This window comes from Papaver somniferum, chromosome 10, assembly GCF_003573695.1.
Source record: "Papaver somniferum cultivar HN1 chromosome 10, ASM357369v1, whole genome shotgun sequence".
NCBI lineage: Eukaryota > Viridiplantae > Streptophyta > Magnoliopsida > Ranunculales > Papaveraceae > Papaver > Papaver somniferum.
Window position 1 is genome coordinate 109857463 of NC_039367.1, and position 15804 is coordinate 109873266.

The window sequence follows — 15804 nt, forward strand, 5'->3', positions numbered from 1 at the left end:
TCTAAAAATACTACTATTAGTTAGCAAATAACTGCACACTATAATTTAGGAGAATATTAGATGTGATTGCCTTTTTTAGATTTTGATTAAATTAAAAAATAATTTAATTAAATGGGATAACCATTGGTTAAGATGGAGCAATGTAATTGGTTTGTTACGTGCACACTCTTTAAAGGAGTGTGCACAAATTTGGACTCTTTTAAAAACCCTTTATCTAAAATGTTTTCAAAATGTCTAAACAATCCTCATTTAGTTAGTATTAATAGTCTAATTAGATAAGGTAGTGACTAAATACAACACACACATATGTTAAAAACAACCTTCCTCTAAAATTAAAATATTTTTTAGACTATTTTTACGTGGGTACAAACCACCCATCTTCTTCCATATTCTTCATCTACAGTTTTTCGTTTTCTTTTTGCTCTCAACTTCTTTCCTGCGCCATTAACCCAAATGAATACATGATTGGCAATGCATCATTGCTTTCGACTTGTTTTCTGTACATCCATTAAACATAAATTAACAATTATTCCTATTTGATTCATCTTTCTCTAAATTCCGCATATTTGATTCTTAACCTCTTTCTCTCTGTTTATTTTGATGGAGTCAGTTTTAATTTCACTATTTTCTTCACAAACTACCGACTTCCTTCTCATACAGAACATTAATAAGTTCTCTATTATATTAAATCGTCTTCTTCGATGGGATTCTGGATTGTATGATTTTGCTTAAAAAGTTTATGACTATACGAAGTTTATATCGAATCTAAAAAAAAGTAAAGAACCCGAACAAAAGAAAAAAAAATCAGCGAAGAAAAAAACAAGGAAGATGACGGTGGGTTTTTTCTACCCATGTAAATAAAATTCTCTTTTAAGCTTTATCCTTCTAAATTTAAAACTGATGCGTGTCGTTTACACAACAAATTAATTACTTCTTTCCACATAATGAACTAGTAATATAATGGCAAAGAGTTTGTTCCCATGAAGAGCAAAGAGATTTTAGTTGTTATAAAGTAACCAAGAGGAGATTTTTTTCAATTATAAATCAAAGAGTAGATGGTGGATTTTCGACAAAGGCTAAAATCGTAAACTCATAATTATACGAAGCTCTGATTCAGCAATCAGGCGTGAGTATTGAAACACGGGTCTCTCATCGAATTCTCAACGGAGAGTACTTTCTCTTAGAGTACATGTAGATATGTATTCTCACGACTGGACAACGGCATATCTCATGAATACTGAATACTTTCGGTGATTATTTCTATATAGTATCACGAGATGGACGGCTCTTAGAAAGCTTGCTCTGCTAGTATAGAGCTATAACGTCTTCAGGAACAAACAACAAGTTTACCCTGACTATATAAAGGATATGACTTACCGACAAGCTCATATCGGGATAATTATGCTCCTAGACAGCTTGCTCTGCTAGTATAGAGCCACAAAGTTAATTATTCCTAATTAAGATTAATTCTGCCGTGACATTCACTACTGAATTCCCAGAATAATCTATTATTGCTCTTATTCCATGATCGAATCCACGACTGGTCCAATGGAATCGCAATAGCAATTGCTCCTATTCCATGGTTGAATCCACGACTGGTCCCATGGAATGGCAATAAACAATTGTTCTGATTCTATGATCGAATCCACAACTTGATCTCGTAGAATATCAATAAATGTATTATCTCATTACTCCAATTTCATGATCGAATCCACAACTGGTCTCATAAATGGTAATAGATAAATCTTAATTACTCTGATTCTACGGTCGAATCTATGATCCCATGGAATGGTAATGCTCACTTTATTATTCTGAATTCGTAGTCGAATCCTCAGATGATCTTATGAATTAATAATAAACATCTTATTGCTCAGTTTTGTGGATTATTCTCCACCGAATTCCACAATTAGTAATAAATAATCAACAACCGGGCGTCTGAGCTACCTCTAAGTAAGCCCCGATTCAAATGGTGAAGGTGTATTCAACGACGATACACTAACAGTCACCGCACGAACGAGTATTTCAAAAAATACAACGAAACGATGAACCTATGCAAAATAGAGAAGAAAATAATAAAAACTTAAAAATATTGACCAGGGTGCTGGGAGCACGAACACACGACCGACCGATCGTGGTCAATCCCACACCAGTTTTATATTTTTAATGCATTTTTATTATTTTTCATGATTTGATGAAAATTATCTCATTTTATCAAATCTTCTTCGTCTCGAGGAAACTCCTCGGTTTCATGGTACTTCCATAAATCCATAAAAAATATTATAAAATTAAGGAAAGGAGTGTGGGGCGTGACCATTGGCCAACCGGCCATGCCTTGGTCCCAACCGGCCCCACACCCCACGGTTCCTTATTATTATTATTATTATTTTATTATTATTATTATTATTTCTCTAATTTCATGAAAAACTCCTTGATTTCATGGTATTTTGCACAAATCATCATATAATAATAAATAAAATAAAATTATGAAAAACTTGTGGGACCGGGCCACTAGCCGGTCGACCATGCCCTAGCCGGTCCCACACGCCCTTTGCTTTATTATTTTATTATTATTTATCCTATTTTCCCTTGAATTCGTCAAATTCCTTGATTTTATGGTATTTCTCTCAAATAAGGAAAAATTTCCTCAAATCATCAAAAATACCTAAAAATATTAAAAAATTAGGGAAACTCGTGGGACCGGGCCCTAGCCGGCCGGACGGACGCGCCTCCACGGTCCCACACGCCCTTGTTTTTATTATTTTAATATTTTTTGCTTTCCTGAACTCATGAAAACTCCTTCAATTCATGGAAACTCCCTAAATTCATCAAATTTCTCAAAATTCATGAATTTTTCATAAAATCATCAAAATATTATAAAATTAAGAAAAAGGCACCACGGGACCGTTCCGGCCGACCATGCCTTAACCATGGCAGTCCCACGCCTCCTCATTACTTATTTTATAATTATTTTTCATCATCTCATGGTGTTTTCCTCAGTTTCGTCGAAACCCTAATTTTGGCATATTTTCTCGAATGGATGCTCAATTGCACGCCTGAAAATATCAAAATTCTCAGGACTGAGACGCGGACGCCTTGGGGACACGAGCACGGTATCTTGACCGATCAAGATTGGCTCTTTGGCTCACGGAATCCGGTCCCATCAATTTTCACAGTTTTGACCTAATTTGCACAATTGCTCGTATTAGGTCCAAAACTCTTCCAAACACTTTGAATTTTCATGAAGTGATCGTCAGGAGGTCACGTCACAACCCAGGGTCGGTTTCATGACTCCATGGTCGGTCCCTCGCCTCGTCATAATTAATTAGGTTTTCTCGCCTAAGGCTCAGACGAGCATTTTGAATAAATGATTAAGCCAGCATTTAATCATTCTTCCACCAACAAATCATCAAATCTTCAGGAGTTATTCGTATTTTCTCACGTGATCTCATGGACACTACATGGTTGATCCACGGTCCCATGTAGTCGCTCCCTCTTTCATCCCATGGTTGAAATTCTGACGAACCATGAATTGATCATCAATTGATCAAATTAGGGTTTCTGAATCCAAGGATCATCATTCCAGATTCCAACCTTAATAATTTTACGACGACCTCATGGTAATTAATTTTATTAATTATGCTCGGTTCAACGACCAGTATTCTAATTAATATTTTTGGTACGCTACCAATAATCCATCAGATGAGCAACACATGCTCAGAGGATCAAATATTCAACAATTCATCACATGAGCAACACTTGGTCGAACGCAATAGAATCCTCTCCTAGTCAGAACCTTTACACTCTCTGAAGGAGTACACAAGAATCCTCTCCTAGTCAGAACCTTTACACTCTCTGAAAAACCTATCAAAACGGCAGTTTAATCCTTGGTCGAACGTGAATTGCGTTATCTGTCGAAGGCACAAAGGAGAGACATGCTCACAGTACTGAACCACATCGTGTCAAGAAGTCCATTCCGAAAATACTTCTTGAGCCTCCAGCCACGGACCAAGAGATGTACGACTGAGGACTGCTTACCACAGTTAATCTCATAAGAAACGTATTTGGAAGAACGTTGATCGATGCTTACACCGCCATCAATAACATTCCACCGAAAACCATCGGATCCACATGCGTCGCTCGACAAGAAGATACTCATGCTCCATCTCAATCAGAGACCCTGAAGGAGCGCTCAGAAATACTTATGGCTACATCATTCTAAAAGTGAACATAAGTTCAACCTGGACAGAAACCAAGTTTCACATAATCAGGAAGATCCAGGATATGACATGTCCTTCAGACGAGCGTGGATCCACGCTGAAAAGATGGGTACTTAAAAAGCGCCTTTGGTTACACATCTCTCCAACGAAGAAAGATCTGATCCAGAAGATTTGACGGACATTCCATCATCAGAGTACTTTGAGGAATTTCGACGAGGTTGAAGCAAGAACCTGCAAAATATGCATAGACATTCATCAAGAGGTTCCGCGCTCAGGAAAGTCTCATTCCATGTCTATGTCATTTATTTACCCACATGCTATCCTAGCATGGGGACTTAATTATGCTAGCAACTCTACAAGACGTTATGAATGGTAGCTTCACCGCATTAGTATTTTACCAAGTGGTTGAATCTGACGTTTCTCCGAATCAAGCACTGAAATATTCATTACTGACGTCCAAACATGGCAAAGAACACTTTAGGCGTTTCTCCTTCTAGTCCATGTGTTCCACAAAATCAGAAAGCTCTTATGTCTGCACAAGTGTCGAATCCCACTACTGCAACGAAAGGGATGCTGAATCAACAGAAGATACTCCAGGGCCGAGACGATCAAACCCCTAAGATATTCGATGCTTAAGGAATATACGCTTCAACACTGAAGCATCTAAAAAAGCTATCAAATTGTACTCCCAATCAAAGAGTACAACTTCAGCACAAATATCTCGATGATGACACATTGATTCAACACCAGCACGATCAAAGTGTAACTAAAAAATAAGTCTTCATTATCCCATGATAAGACTTCCGAAGCATATGCAACATCATTCATACATGGATGGCACTAACTCTTTCGATATATACTGGGCAACCTGAGGTGATTCCGTGAAACTTCATCAACGGGTTTTCTCTACATCACAAGCCCCTGCATGATTGAGGAACTTTCTCTCTTCACCAATCACATCCAGTATGAAAACTGCTGATGCTATCTACCGCAACAATGTTGACTCACTGACAAAGCCAAATAGTGGTAAAGTTATGCTTTCAGGAGCATTCAGGTTGAACTCTCAGTACACCTTCATCTTACGGACGCTCAACTCATCAACTAGTTCATGAATGTAAAAGGCTCACTGGATGAAGGAGCAAAGTTTGTATCTATAATCATGGTTCTAGCCTTTTCGGTCTTTGGAGCAACTTCAACCATGGTATCAGCATCAACAATAATCTCTAGAGGAACACCATCCATGATCTCAGCATCGACAAGGATCTTTGGAGCGTAATCATTCATGGTTTCAGCACCAACAACGGTCTCAGGAGCAACATCCTCATGGCTTCATCAACTAATCATTCTCTGAAGTGTTACACATGAAGCGGACTTCTCTAAGACCAATGATTCATATCAAGATGTGCAGACCTGATAACATGCTCACATGAAAGTATTCCCAAAGCTGGCACGACTGGTGGGCATAATCCAATGTCTTCTACAAGATGTTCTCATCACCTCTACAAATGAGATACAACACACTTCAGGCCATGAGTTTGCAAAAACGTACCAATGGGTGAGGAATGGGACAATATTTCCTCAACAAAAGATGTTCTTCTATGTCTCTTCTACAACATACCAAAAGGGTGCATCAATCGGACATACGAGATGAAAGATATGGCCTTTACCGTCAGGTCTACGAAATCTAAAAAATTTGTACGGGATTACAAATTACAAATGTGCGCGCTTCGCTGGATGACCTCTACAACTCCAAATTGAGTTATTCTTGTCTCATTAGACAACTCAGTCTCTTAGCTTCAAAATTTGGGGTCAAGCATCAAATTCCGACGTCGTATGAGGTTCCTACAGCTTCCAGAGCGTACAACATGCATGCAGAAATTCTTAGACGGGATTCATAACTTCCACAGTCGATCGATATCCACCAGTTCCTTCCGCTAAATCCTTCATCAAGGTACCTCCAACTTCAACCACCTAGGTCTTTACATCAATTTTTCTACCTGGGTCCTCTATCTAGGTCTCACCAGAAGAAGGGAAAACGAAAGGGAGAGACTTAACAAAATACTGGGGACTGACGGTCCACTTGTCAAGACGATCGATTTCACAATCCAAAACCGATCAAGAAATCAAGACCAGAATAAAACCTCACATCTCTCAGAAGTCCAAGGTTCAAGATATCACGGAAAGAAAACTAAAGAAAGTCAGCAAAATAAGATTTCTGCTTTTCTTCATCCATCTTCTTCAACACGGCATCACTGGTGGTGAAAGAAGTGTCACCTTCCACTGCTTTCCTTATAGCATCAATTTTTTGACGAAGCCACTTCAGATTGAAGCCAAGTTCTTCAGCTTTCTTCAATTTGTACTCCCAATCAAAGAGTACATCCCGGGTGACAGTATTTCTAGTTGTGATGCGGATATCATTTATAATACGCAATATGGCTTCCACTTGCCTCGTCAAGAAATAACTATGCTCTGGATCCTTGGTAACGATGATGTGCCCATACATCTTCCATGGTTTCTCGTACAAGCCTGCATATCCAATGGGAACGCTGAATCCGCCAACTAGTTCATGATACGGGAGTGAACCATCGAACGGAGTATCAAAATCAACTCATGGACTTGGATATTCATGCACCACTATACGGTTCTCAATTACTGGAGCAGCCTCCAGGGCAACAGTTTCTTCAGTATTCTCTACTGGTGTTTTGGTTTCTTCTATCACTGAAGTAGCAACAATCTGAGTTTCCAAGACTTCAATGACAACCTTCTCATGTCCTTGAAGTGCAGAGATGGTTGTCTCTTCATCAATAACTCCAGGGCAGTTTGAGTTATCCTCATTGGTTTCAATATCCTCAACTTCGGTATTTGGCACCTAATACGAAGATTACATGAGGTTAGAGTCATTTAAGCTTGAAACCAAATGAGATCATAAAATACATCATAAAATAAATCCAAAATTATCAAGATTAATCATTATACACTCAAGGCACGAGCAAATAACATGAAAGTCATGAAAATACGTTTTACGGTAACCTCGTCTGAAGAAACTGTACTCTGCCCTGTACTAAAAGACGAACTGGGAGCAATCTACGAGGAACCTGAATATGGGTTATATACCATTCTCTTTGTATGGATGTCCTCTACAACGTTTCAAAATTTCATGACAATCCGATGAACGAGAAAAGAGATGTGGCTAAAACATGAAGCAACATGCCATCTGAAAAAGTTCTGAAGGTCTCCTGGACGTTCACTATTTCGCCTTTTTCAGGCCCTAAACATGCTCAAACTTCAAAGATCTTCTTTAATAAAGCTTGGAAATTTCCTGGCCTATACATATGCAAACCTCTAAAATCCGACTTCGGACGAAGATTCTACATCGTTTCTAGTAAAATCTGAAGTCTGAAATTTTCAGGTGACGTATTTCGGAAAAGTTATCCATAAATTCACATGGATTTTCATTCATTCATTCACGAATCAGCGATATCATACTTCTTTGAAGAAATTACAGGAGATATGCTTACTAAGGGAGTCTCTAAATCATTTGAAGGCTCGACGATGCCAGAATCTCCGTTGACAACACCGCTATCTCCATTCGGTTCGGGATTTCGGGAATTCTCCATATTCCCATCTCCCAAAGAAGAGTGCGCTTCATCAACATGATTCTTATCTATAATGATTTCTTCCTGGATTCATCAACAAAAATTATTATTATTTCATTCAAGGAGATGCCGCGATCACCTGCACGAAAGAGATATTTACATCGACTTCTTCATCAGTACTGGATTCCTGAAGTGTTCGCCTGGGAACAAGTTGAAGACCGTCAATCGATGGAGAAAATATCTGAAAAGAAATAACAAAACCTTGGTCTCGTGATCCTAATTGCACGGGCAGGAAAAATTCATGACACAAGGAGCGCTAACAACTCACCAAAGAAACGGCTGGGGACTGCACGTCATTTGCTAACATCCTGTAATCCTTACTTCTGGGTTCTCCGCCCCGAAGACTTTCTTCCATGGTATAATCATCCTATGGTATAGTTGATGAAATAACCAGAAGTACAACTTAGTATGAAGGATCTCTCACCATCACTCAGAGGTCCCAAAAGTACCATTTCTTGAAGTTACACCCGCGGAGATGTCATCCCTGGAAACATCGTCTTTGAAAGTGTCATCATGGGAGTCAGTCGTTCTTGCAAAGTGGCTGTGACAGATGCATAACATTCAACGCATCATTTATACAAAGCGCAGGATTCAGCAAAACAACGAATCATGGAATAAAGATGCTCGCATCAGCGTCTGCAAAAATGAACGAACGAGCGTCTGCGCTAAAACGGATTCCTTTCTTGGGCCCGGCCCGCGAATCCTAAACGACCAAGGTCCCATCGTCCAAACCAGCGGTTCAACACCAATTTATGCTCATCAAACGACGTTACAATCATGACATTGAAGCCTTTATCAAGTCGTGGTTTTCTCATGCTCTATAAATCCGGTAACGTCTCAACTTACGACTAAGTTCAATTACTGGTATTATTATTTATGGCCGGAAAATCACCATTTAATGCTGACTGAGGAACACAGCTTTCCTCAGTAAGCAGGGGACTTAATGTAGATGGTGGATTTTCGACAAAGGCTAAAATCATAAACTCATAATTATACGAAGCTCTGATTGTCTCTCATCGAATTCTCAACGGAGAGTACTTTCTCTCAGAGTACATGTAGATATGTAGTCTCACGACTGGACAACGGCATACCTCATGAATACTGAATACTTTCGGTGATTATTTCTATATAGTATCACGAGATGGACGGCTCTTAGAAAGCTTGCTCTGCTAGTATAGAGCGATAACGTCTTCAGGAACAAACAACAAGTTTACCCTGACTATATAAAGGATATGACTTACCGACAAGCTCATATCGGGATAAATATGCTCCTAGACAGCTTGCTCTTCTAGTATAGAGCCACAAAGTTAATTATTCCTAATTAAGATTAATTCTGCCGTGACATTCACTACTGAATTCCCAGAATAATCTATTATTGCTCCTATTCCATGGTCGAATCCACGACTGGTCCCATGGAATGGCAATAACAATTGCTCCTATTCCATGGTCGAATCCACGACTGGTCCCATGGAATGGCAATAAACAATTGTTCCGATTCTATGATCGAATCCACAACTTGATCTCATAGAATAGCAATAACTATATTATCTCATTACTCCGATTTCATGATCGAATCCACAACTGGTCTCATAAATGGTAATAGATAAATCTTAATTACTCCGATTCTACGGTCGAATCTACGATCCCATGGAATGGTAATGCTCACTTTATTATTCTGAATTCGTAGTCGAATCCCCAGCTGATCTTATGAATTAATAATAAACATCTTATTGCTCAGTTTTATTCTCCACAATTCGTAATAAATAATCAACAACCGGGCGTCTGAGCTACCTCTAAGTAAGCCCCGATTCAAATGGTGAAGGTGTATTCAACAACGATACACTAACAATCACCGCATGAACGAGTATTTTAAAAAATACAACGAAACGATGAACCTATGAAAAATAGAGAAGAAAATAATAAAAATTTTAAAATATTGACCAGGGTGCTGAGAGCACGGACACACGACCGACCGACCGTGTCGTGGTCAATCCCACGCCAGTTTTATATTTTTAATGCATTTTTATTATTTTCCATGATTTGATGAAAATTCTCCCATTTTATCAAATCTCCTTCGTCTCGAGGAAACTCCTCGGTTTCATGGTACTTCCATAAATCCATAAAAAATAATATAAAATTAAGGAAAGGAGTCTGTGGCGTGACCATTCGCCAGCCGGCCATGCCTTGGTCCCAACCGGCCCCACACCCCACGGTTCCTTATTATTTTATTATTATTATTATTATTATTTCTCTAATTTCATGAAAAACTCCTTGATTTCATGGTATTTTGCACAAATCATCATATAATAATAAATAAAATAAAATTATGAAAAACTTGTGGGACCGGGCCACTAGCCGGTCCCACACTCCCTTTGCTTTATTATTTTATTATTATTTATTCTATTTTTCCTTGAATTCATCAAATTCCTTGATTTTATGGTATTTCTCTCAAATTAGGAAAAATTCCTTCAAATCATCAAAAATACCTAAAAATATTAAAAAAATAGGGAAACTCGTGGGATCGGGCCCTAGCCGGCCGTCCGCGCCTCCACGGTCTCACACGCCCTTGTTTTTATTATTTTCATATTTTTTGCTTCCCTGAACTCATGAAAACTCCTTCAATTCATGGAAACTCCCTAAATTCATCAAATTTCTCAAAATTAATGAATTTTTCATAAAATAATCAAAATATTACAAAATTAAGGAAAAGGCACCACAGGACCGTGGTCACGACCGGCCGACCATGCCTTGACCACGACGGTCCCACGCCTCCTCATTCCTTATTTTATAGTTATTTTTCATCATCTCATGGTGTTTTCCTCAGTTTCGTCGAAACCCTAATTTTGGCATATTTTCTCGAATGGATGCTCAATTGCACGCCAGAAAATATCAAAATTCTTAGGACTGAGACGCGGACGCCTTGGGGACAACGAGCACGCTATCTTGACCGATCAAGATTGGCTCTTTGGCTCACGGAAGCCGGTCCCATCAATTTTCACAGTTTTGACCTAATTTGCACAATTGCTCGTATTAGGTCCAAAACTCTTCCAAACACTTTGGATTTTCATGAAGTGATCGTCAGGCGGTCACGTGACAACCCAGGTCCTGTTTGATGACTCCATGGTTGGTCCCTCGCCTCGTCATAACTAATTAGGTTTTCTCGCCTAAGGCTCAGACGAGCATTTTGAATAAATGATTAAGCCAGCATTTAATCATTCTTCCACCAACAAATCGTCAACTCTTCAGGAGTTCTTCGTATTTGCTCACATGAGCATATGGACACTACATGGTTGATCCACGGTCCCATGTAGTCGCTCCCTCCTTCGTCCCATGGTTGAAATTCTGACGAACCATGAATTGATCATCAATTGATCAAATTAGGGTTTCTGAATCCAAGGATCATCATTCCAGATTCCAACCTTAATAATTTTACGACGACCTCATGGTCATTAATTTTATTAATTATGCTCGGTTCAACGACCATTATTCTAATTAATATTTTTGGTACGCTGCCAATAATCCATCAGATGAGCAACACATGCTCAGAGGATCAAATATTCAACAATTCATCACATGAGCAACACTTGCTCAGATGATAAATATTTGCTCAAACCAAGGAATATTGGTTCAAAAATCAATACTCAACGATCCATCGAATGAGAAATACTCACTCACTTCATCGTAAGAACTATACCTCTGGCTCATGACATGTTCAATTCATGAGTTTCAGAACATCATGTTCAACTCAGCAACCACATGGACTCATCGTCCCATCAAACCACGAAGTCATCAATTGACTAACAAACCACGAGACGTCAATCGTGTCACTTTGGGGGATATCACTTAGGGTTTTGGTCTGGCGGTCTATGGCACGTGTGTTCAAACACACGATAGAATGTGAGAAAGTCGTGCAATCATTTGAAGGAATTCACGAGGTAGTGGGTGGAAAATCGACCAAGTCTCCACACGATTGAGCAATTGGTTTCGAACACGATCTCCACTTCTCTACTCCTTGATTCCATCAACTGTCACACTTCATGGGATCATGGTGTCTAAAATTCCAGCAATAAAAATAAGTCTCTGAATCATGATTGAATCATCGGCATCATCAGTATCGTCAATCTCACGTCAAACTGACAACACGAGATCATCAACTCATCAATTGAGCAACTACTCTCAATTGAGCAATTCAATCATTCAGAGCTCATCATATTCATAATTCGCACACCCACAATCTTTGATTACCATTGATTCCACACATTTCTCAGCTTCCCTCCTACAGATCAACCCATCCTCTCTTGTGACCGAATTTACTCTGGAACGGTCATTGTCTTGATTTAGGCCGGAGTACTAAAAATTGATCTCTCGAATCTAAAGCACCCCCTTTGCAGCGGTGCATCTGTGTAAGGTTTAACATTTCGCTCGGTTCGAGGAGTCTCCTCCGTACGGTCGTCTCCTCAATTCCTTATAAACCAGCAAATCGTTTTTCCCCATCTACACAAAGTAATCAATAAAAGAAAATAATAAGACTTTGTTATAAACAATAAGAATAAATATGACTAGGAAATACTTTGTCGTAACTGAACCATAACTTAATTAAATGCAAGTTTATGTCTTGTTGAATATATATTGTTACTAATTGTAGAATAGCAATAAGCTCTGCTTTCCCCGGAATTCTTGTTGCCACTGGATACAGAAACGCTCGACTACCAGATTCTATCCAACTAACCCACCAAGAATAAGCTCTCGAGGTGTAAATTAGTCCAATGTTTTACACTCTGTGGATCAGGTTGATCCTAGCATCAGACGCTTAGGCTTGTGATAGACACATTTTTGTGTCTAATTTGTCTCGATTCTATATATTGATAGTTCTCATTTTTGTACTTATTATGGTGTTTTATGTGTGTAGGTATTTTTGGCCAATAAATATTTTTGGAAAAATCGGCTCGAAAAGTTGTCTAAAAGCGCCCGGAGGACACTTGTTATTCGAACTCTCAGCATGGATAAGGGGCACCCTCAGGACACCCCAAGGCAGCTTCTAAAGGCACCCCTACTCTGGATAGGTGGCGCCTCTTCTTCTTCACAATTCTAATCGGAATTCGGCGGGAAAAACGGCAGCAGTCGTGAAGGTTTGGAATTGGATTTCGCAAGGGATTCGACCAGATTCGATTGCATATATTTGTTGGGCTGGACTTTCTGGATCACAACAGGGCTGGTAGATTGATTGGACTCAACCAAGTGAGGCTGGATAAGCCGCGAGAAGAAAACAGAGGAGGAAGAAGTTTTCGGGGTCTGTTGAGATTATATTTGGCAGTTACGGGTGATTTGAGGGAAGATAACCCTTCCTGAGATTCGTATCAATCTAATAGAGGAACTGGAATGACCTGTACAACTCAGAAACGCGTAGAGAAGAGTTTGGAAAGTGGAGAAGTCCGAGACTTTCTGCCGAAGAAAAGAGAGAATTAAATCGAGTATTAGGGTTCATGTTGGCTATAAAAAGGTTGCTTCAAGTCACAGAGAGGATCGGGAGTTCGGGGGTGAAGCAGAGGAGACGTCGGAGCTGCAGGAGAAGTTGCAGAGTATCTTCTCTGCTGGTGAAGAGGAAGACGAGCTGAAGAACATAGGACCCATTTGGACAGTCGCAGAAACCGTGACCTATACTTTCAAACTCAATAGCTTTGTAACAATTTTTTCAACAATTATTCTGAGTTCGCAACAGTTTTGTTAGGGTTCTCTGTAACATTGGGTTCTGTAATAATTATAACTGTTACAAACACACTGCTTTATACCTCTTCTTCACTAAAACACCTTTTTGAGCTATGGATTATTATTTTGAGCGTGTTTTCACCACGAAGAGCTAAAACCCAACACTGGGGTGACGGAGGAAGCCATTCTCTACGCGTGTGGTAAATCTATTTAATTTCTTTATGACTTTTGCACTATTTTAAATTGATTCATGATTTTTATTAATTGATTGTGATTTTGTTTGATGGCGTATGCTTGGTCTTAGTATTTTTGATACGTCATGCTTGTGATTTACAGTCAATCTTTTATAAAATCTACCTTGGCAAAGAATAAAGGGTCAATATTTATTATGTTATGAGCTATAATTGTCTGAAATTGATAGTTGAACCACATGAATATGAGAATCGGTGGAATCTTGAGTCTCAGTACCTCTCGATATCGTGACAGTATTTTGTATATATTTTCAAGTATTAAGTCTAAAATCAATCTCTACAAGTCTTTGAACGAACTTTATTTACCACTTGAAAAACTACATCAGCTTGGCCTGGTTACTAGTGTTATTTCTATACACAATTGCTTAACAGAACCCTTCTGTCAGCTCTTGCGATTTACTACTTGTGTAAAGAGTTGATGTGACAATTACACGTATCACATAACTCAAAACTAGTATAAGAAATAATGATTGGTTGATTTAATTGATCACTTAAATAACCCTACAATATTCTTAGACAATAAAAATAATAAAGATAATCAACTATAAAAATAAAACTGAAATAAACTTTATTTAAGAAATTAATGCTTCATTATTTAGGATTTTGAAACTAAATCAATAAAACTGAAATAAAACTAAACTTTATTTAAGAAATAAAACTGAAATAAACTTAATCAATAAAAAAATTTAGCTACTCATAGGTGTGAAATTATTAATAACAAATAAAGAAGAAAAAATTTAAATATAAATAAAATAAAAAGCTCACAATAAAAGCTAGGAATAAAAGTTTTATTTCTCTCTGTTTCTATCTTCTAGCTACAAAGGAAACAATAAAAGAAGAAGTGAATCAATAACCTAAACACCCAACCACATCTCTCACACCACGTCGAGAGTTGCGCTTACCTCCCTTCATATTGTCCGGTGAACGAAATCCTCGCTCCTGATTGGCCGAAATCTAAGTTACCCCCTTACATTTCGTGACCGTCAATTTCTAATTAAATTGATTCGATCTAAGGATCTACGTTAAACAATAATGTTCACCCTCTTTTATATTGGTAGGTCAACGAAACCCCTGATCCTGATTGGTTGAAATTTTAGCAAAATTCTTACGCCGCGTTTACATCTTTTTAATAAAATCAAAACCGTCGGATTTGTAATATGTAAACTGCTAAAAAAAAAGATTTATTAATTAAAATTGAGATTTGTAGACAAAATTTGCAACAAGTTTATATGGGAATTTTTCAATATTCTTCTAAAGTTAATAAATATTTTTTAAAGATATTTCCGCTAACAAATCTAAGAACTACTAAAAATAATAGTAGTTCGATGATAATAGCTTGATATACCGAAATTTGATATGGGAATGTTCCGCTAACACAAGTTATTCCATTATATTGGCAACAATAGTTTGATATACTTTCGGAAACAAATCTAGGAGATGATACACAACATCCTACGCCAAATTTAACGAAAGAATGTGCGTATTCAAATTTCAGAATGTGCCAAAATTTAGCGAAAGAATGTGCCAAAATTTAACGAAAGAATGTGCTTATTCAATATTACAGAGAGATTTCGTGGTCACCAAGTTCTAAAGATACATGTCACTTACCGATCCTGTTGAATCTGCTTTCGGAAAGAAATATACGACTCCTAAGCAATGCTAATGCCACTACTTACCATTCCTGATTCTGTATGTAATAAATAAAAGTATTTTTTTATTATTCATTCCACACCTCTTTGTTTCTCTCACATCTCATCTCAGAACCTTAATTGTTTGCTAGAGTACTGCTCTTCCCTTAATTTGGTTCGTGCTTGATAGAGTTGTATTGCTCTTTTCTTTATTTTGATTATGTTTGATTGGTTTATTTGATAATGAATTATTTTTATTTTTATTTTTTAGGTAAAGAGAGGCTAATTCGAAGAATGGGTGTTTCTTATATATGATTCTTGGTAAGCTCTGCATTGCTAACATGTT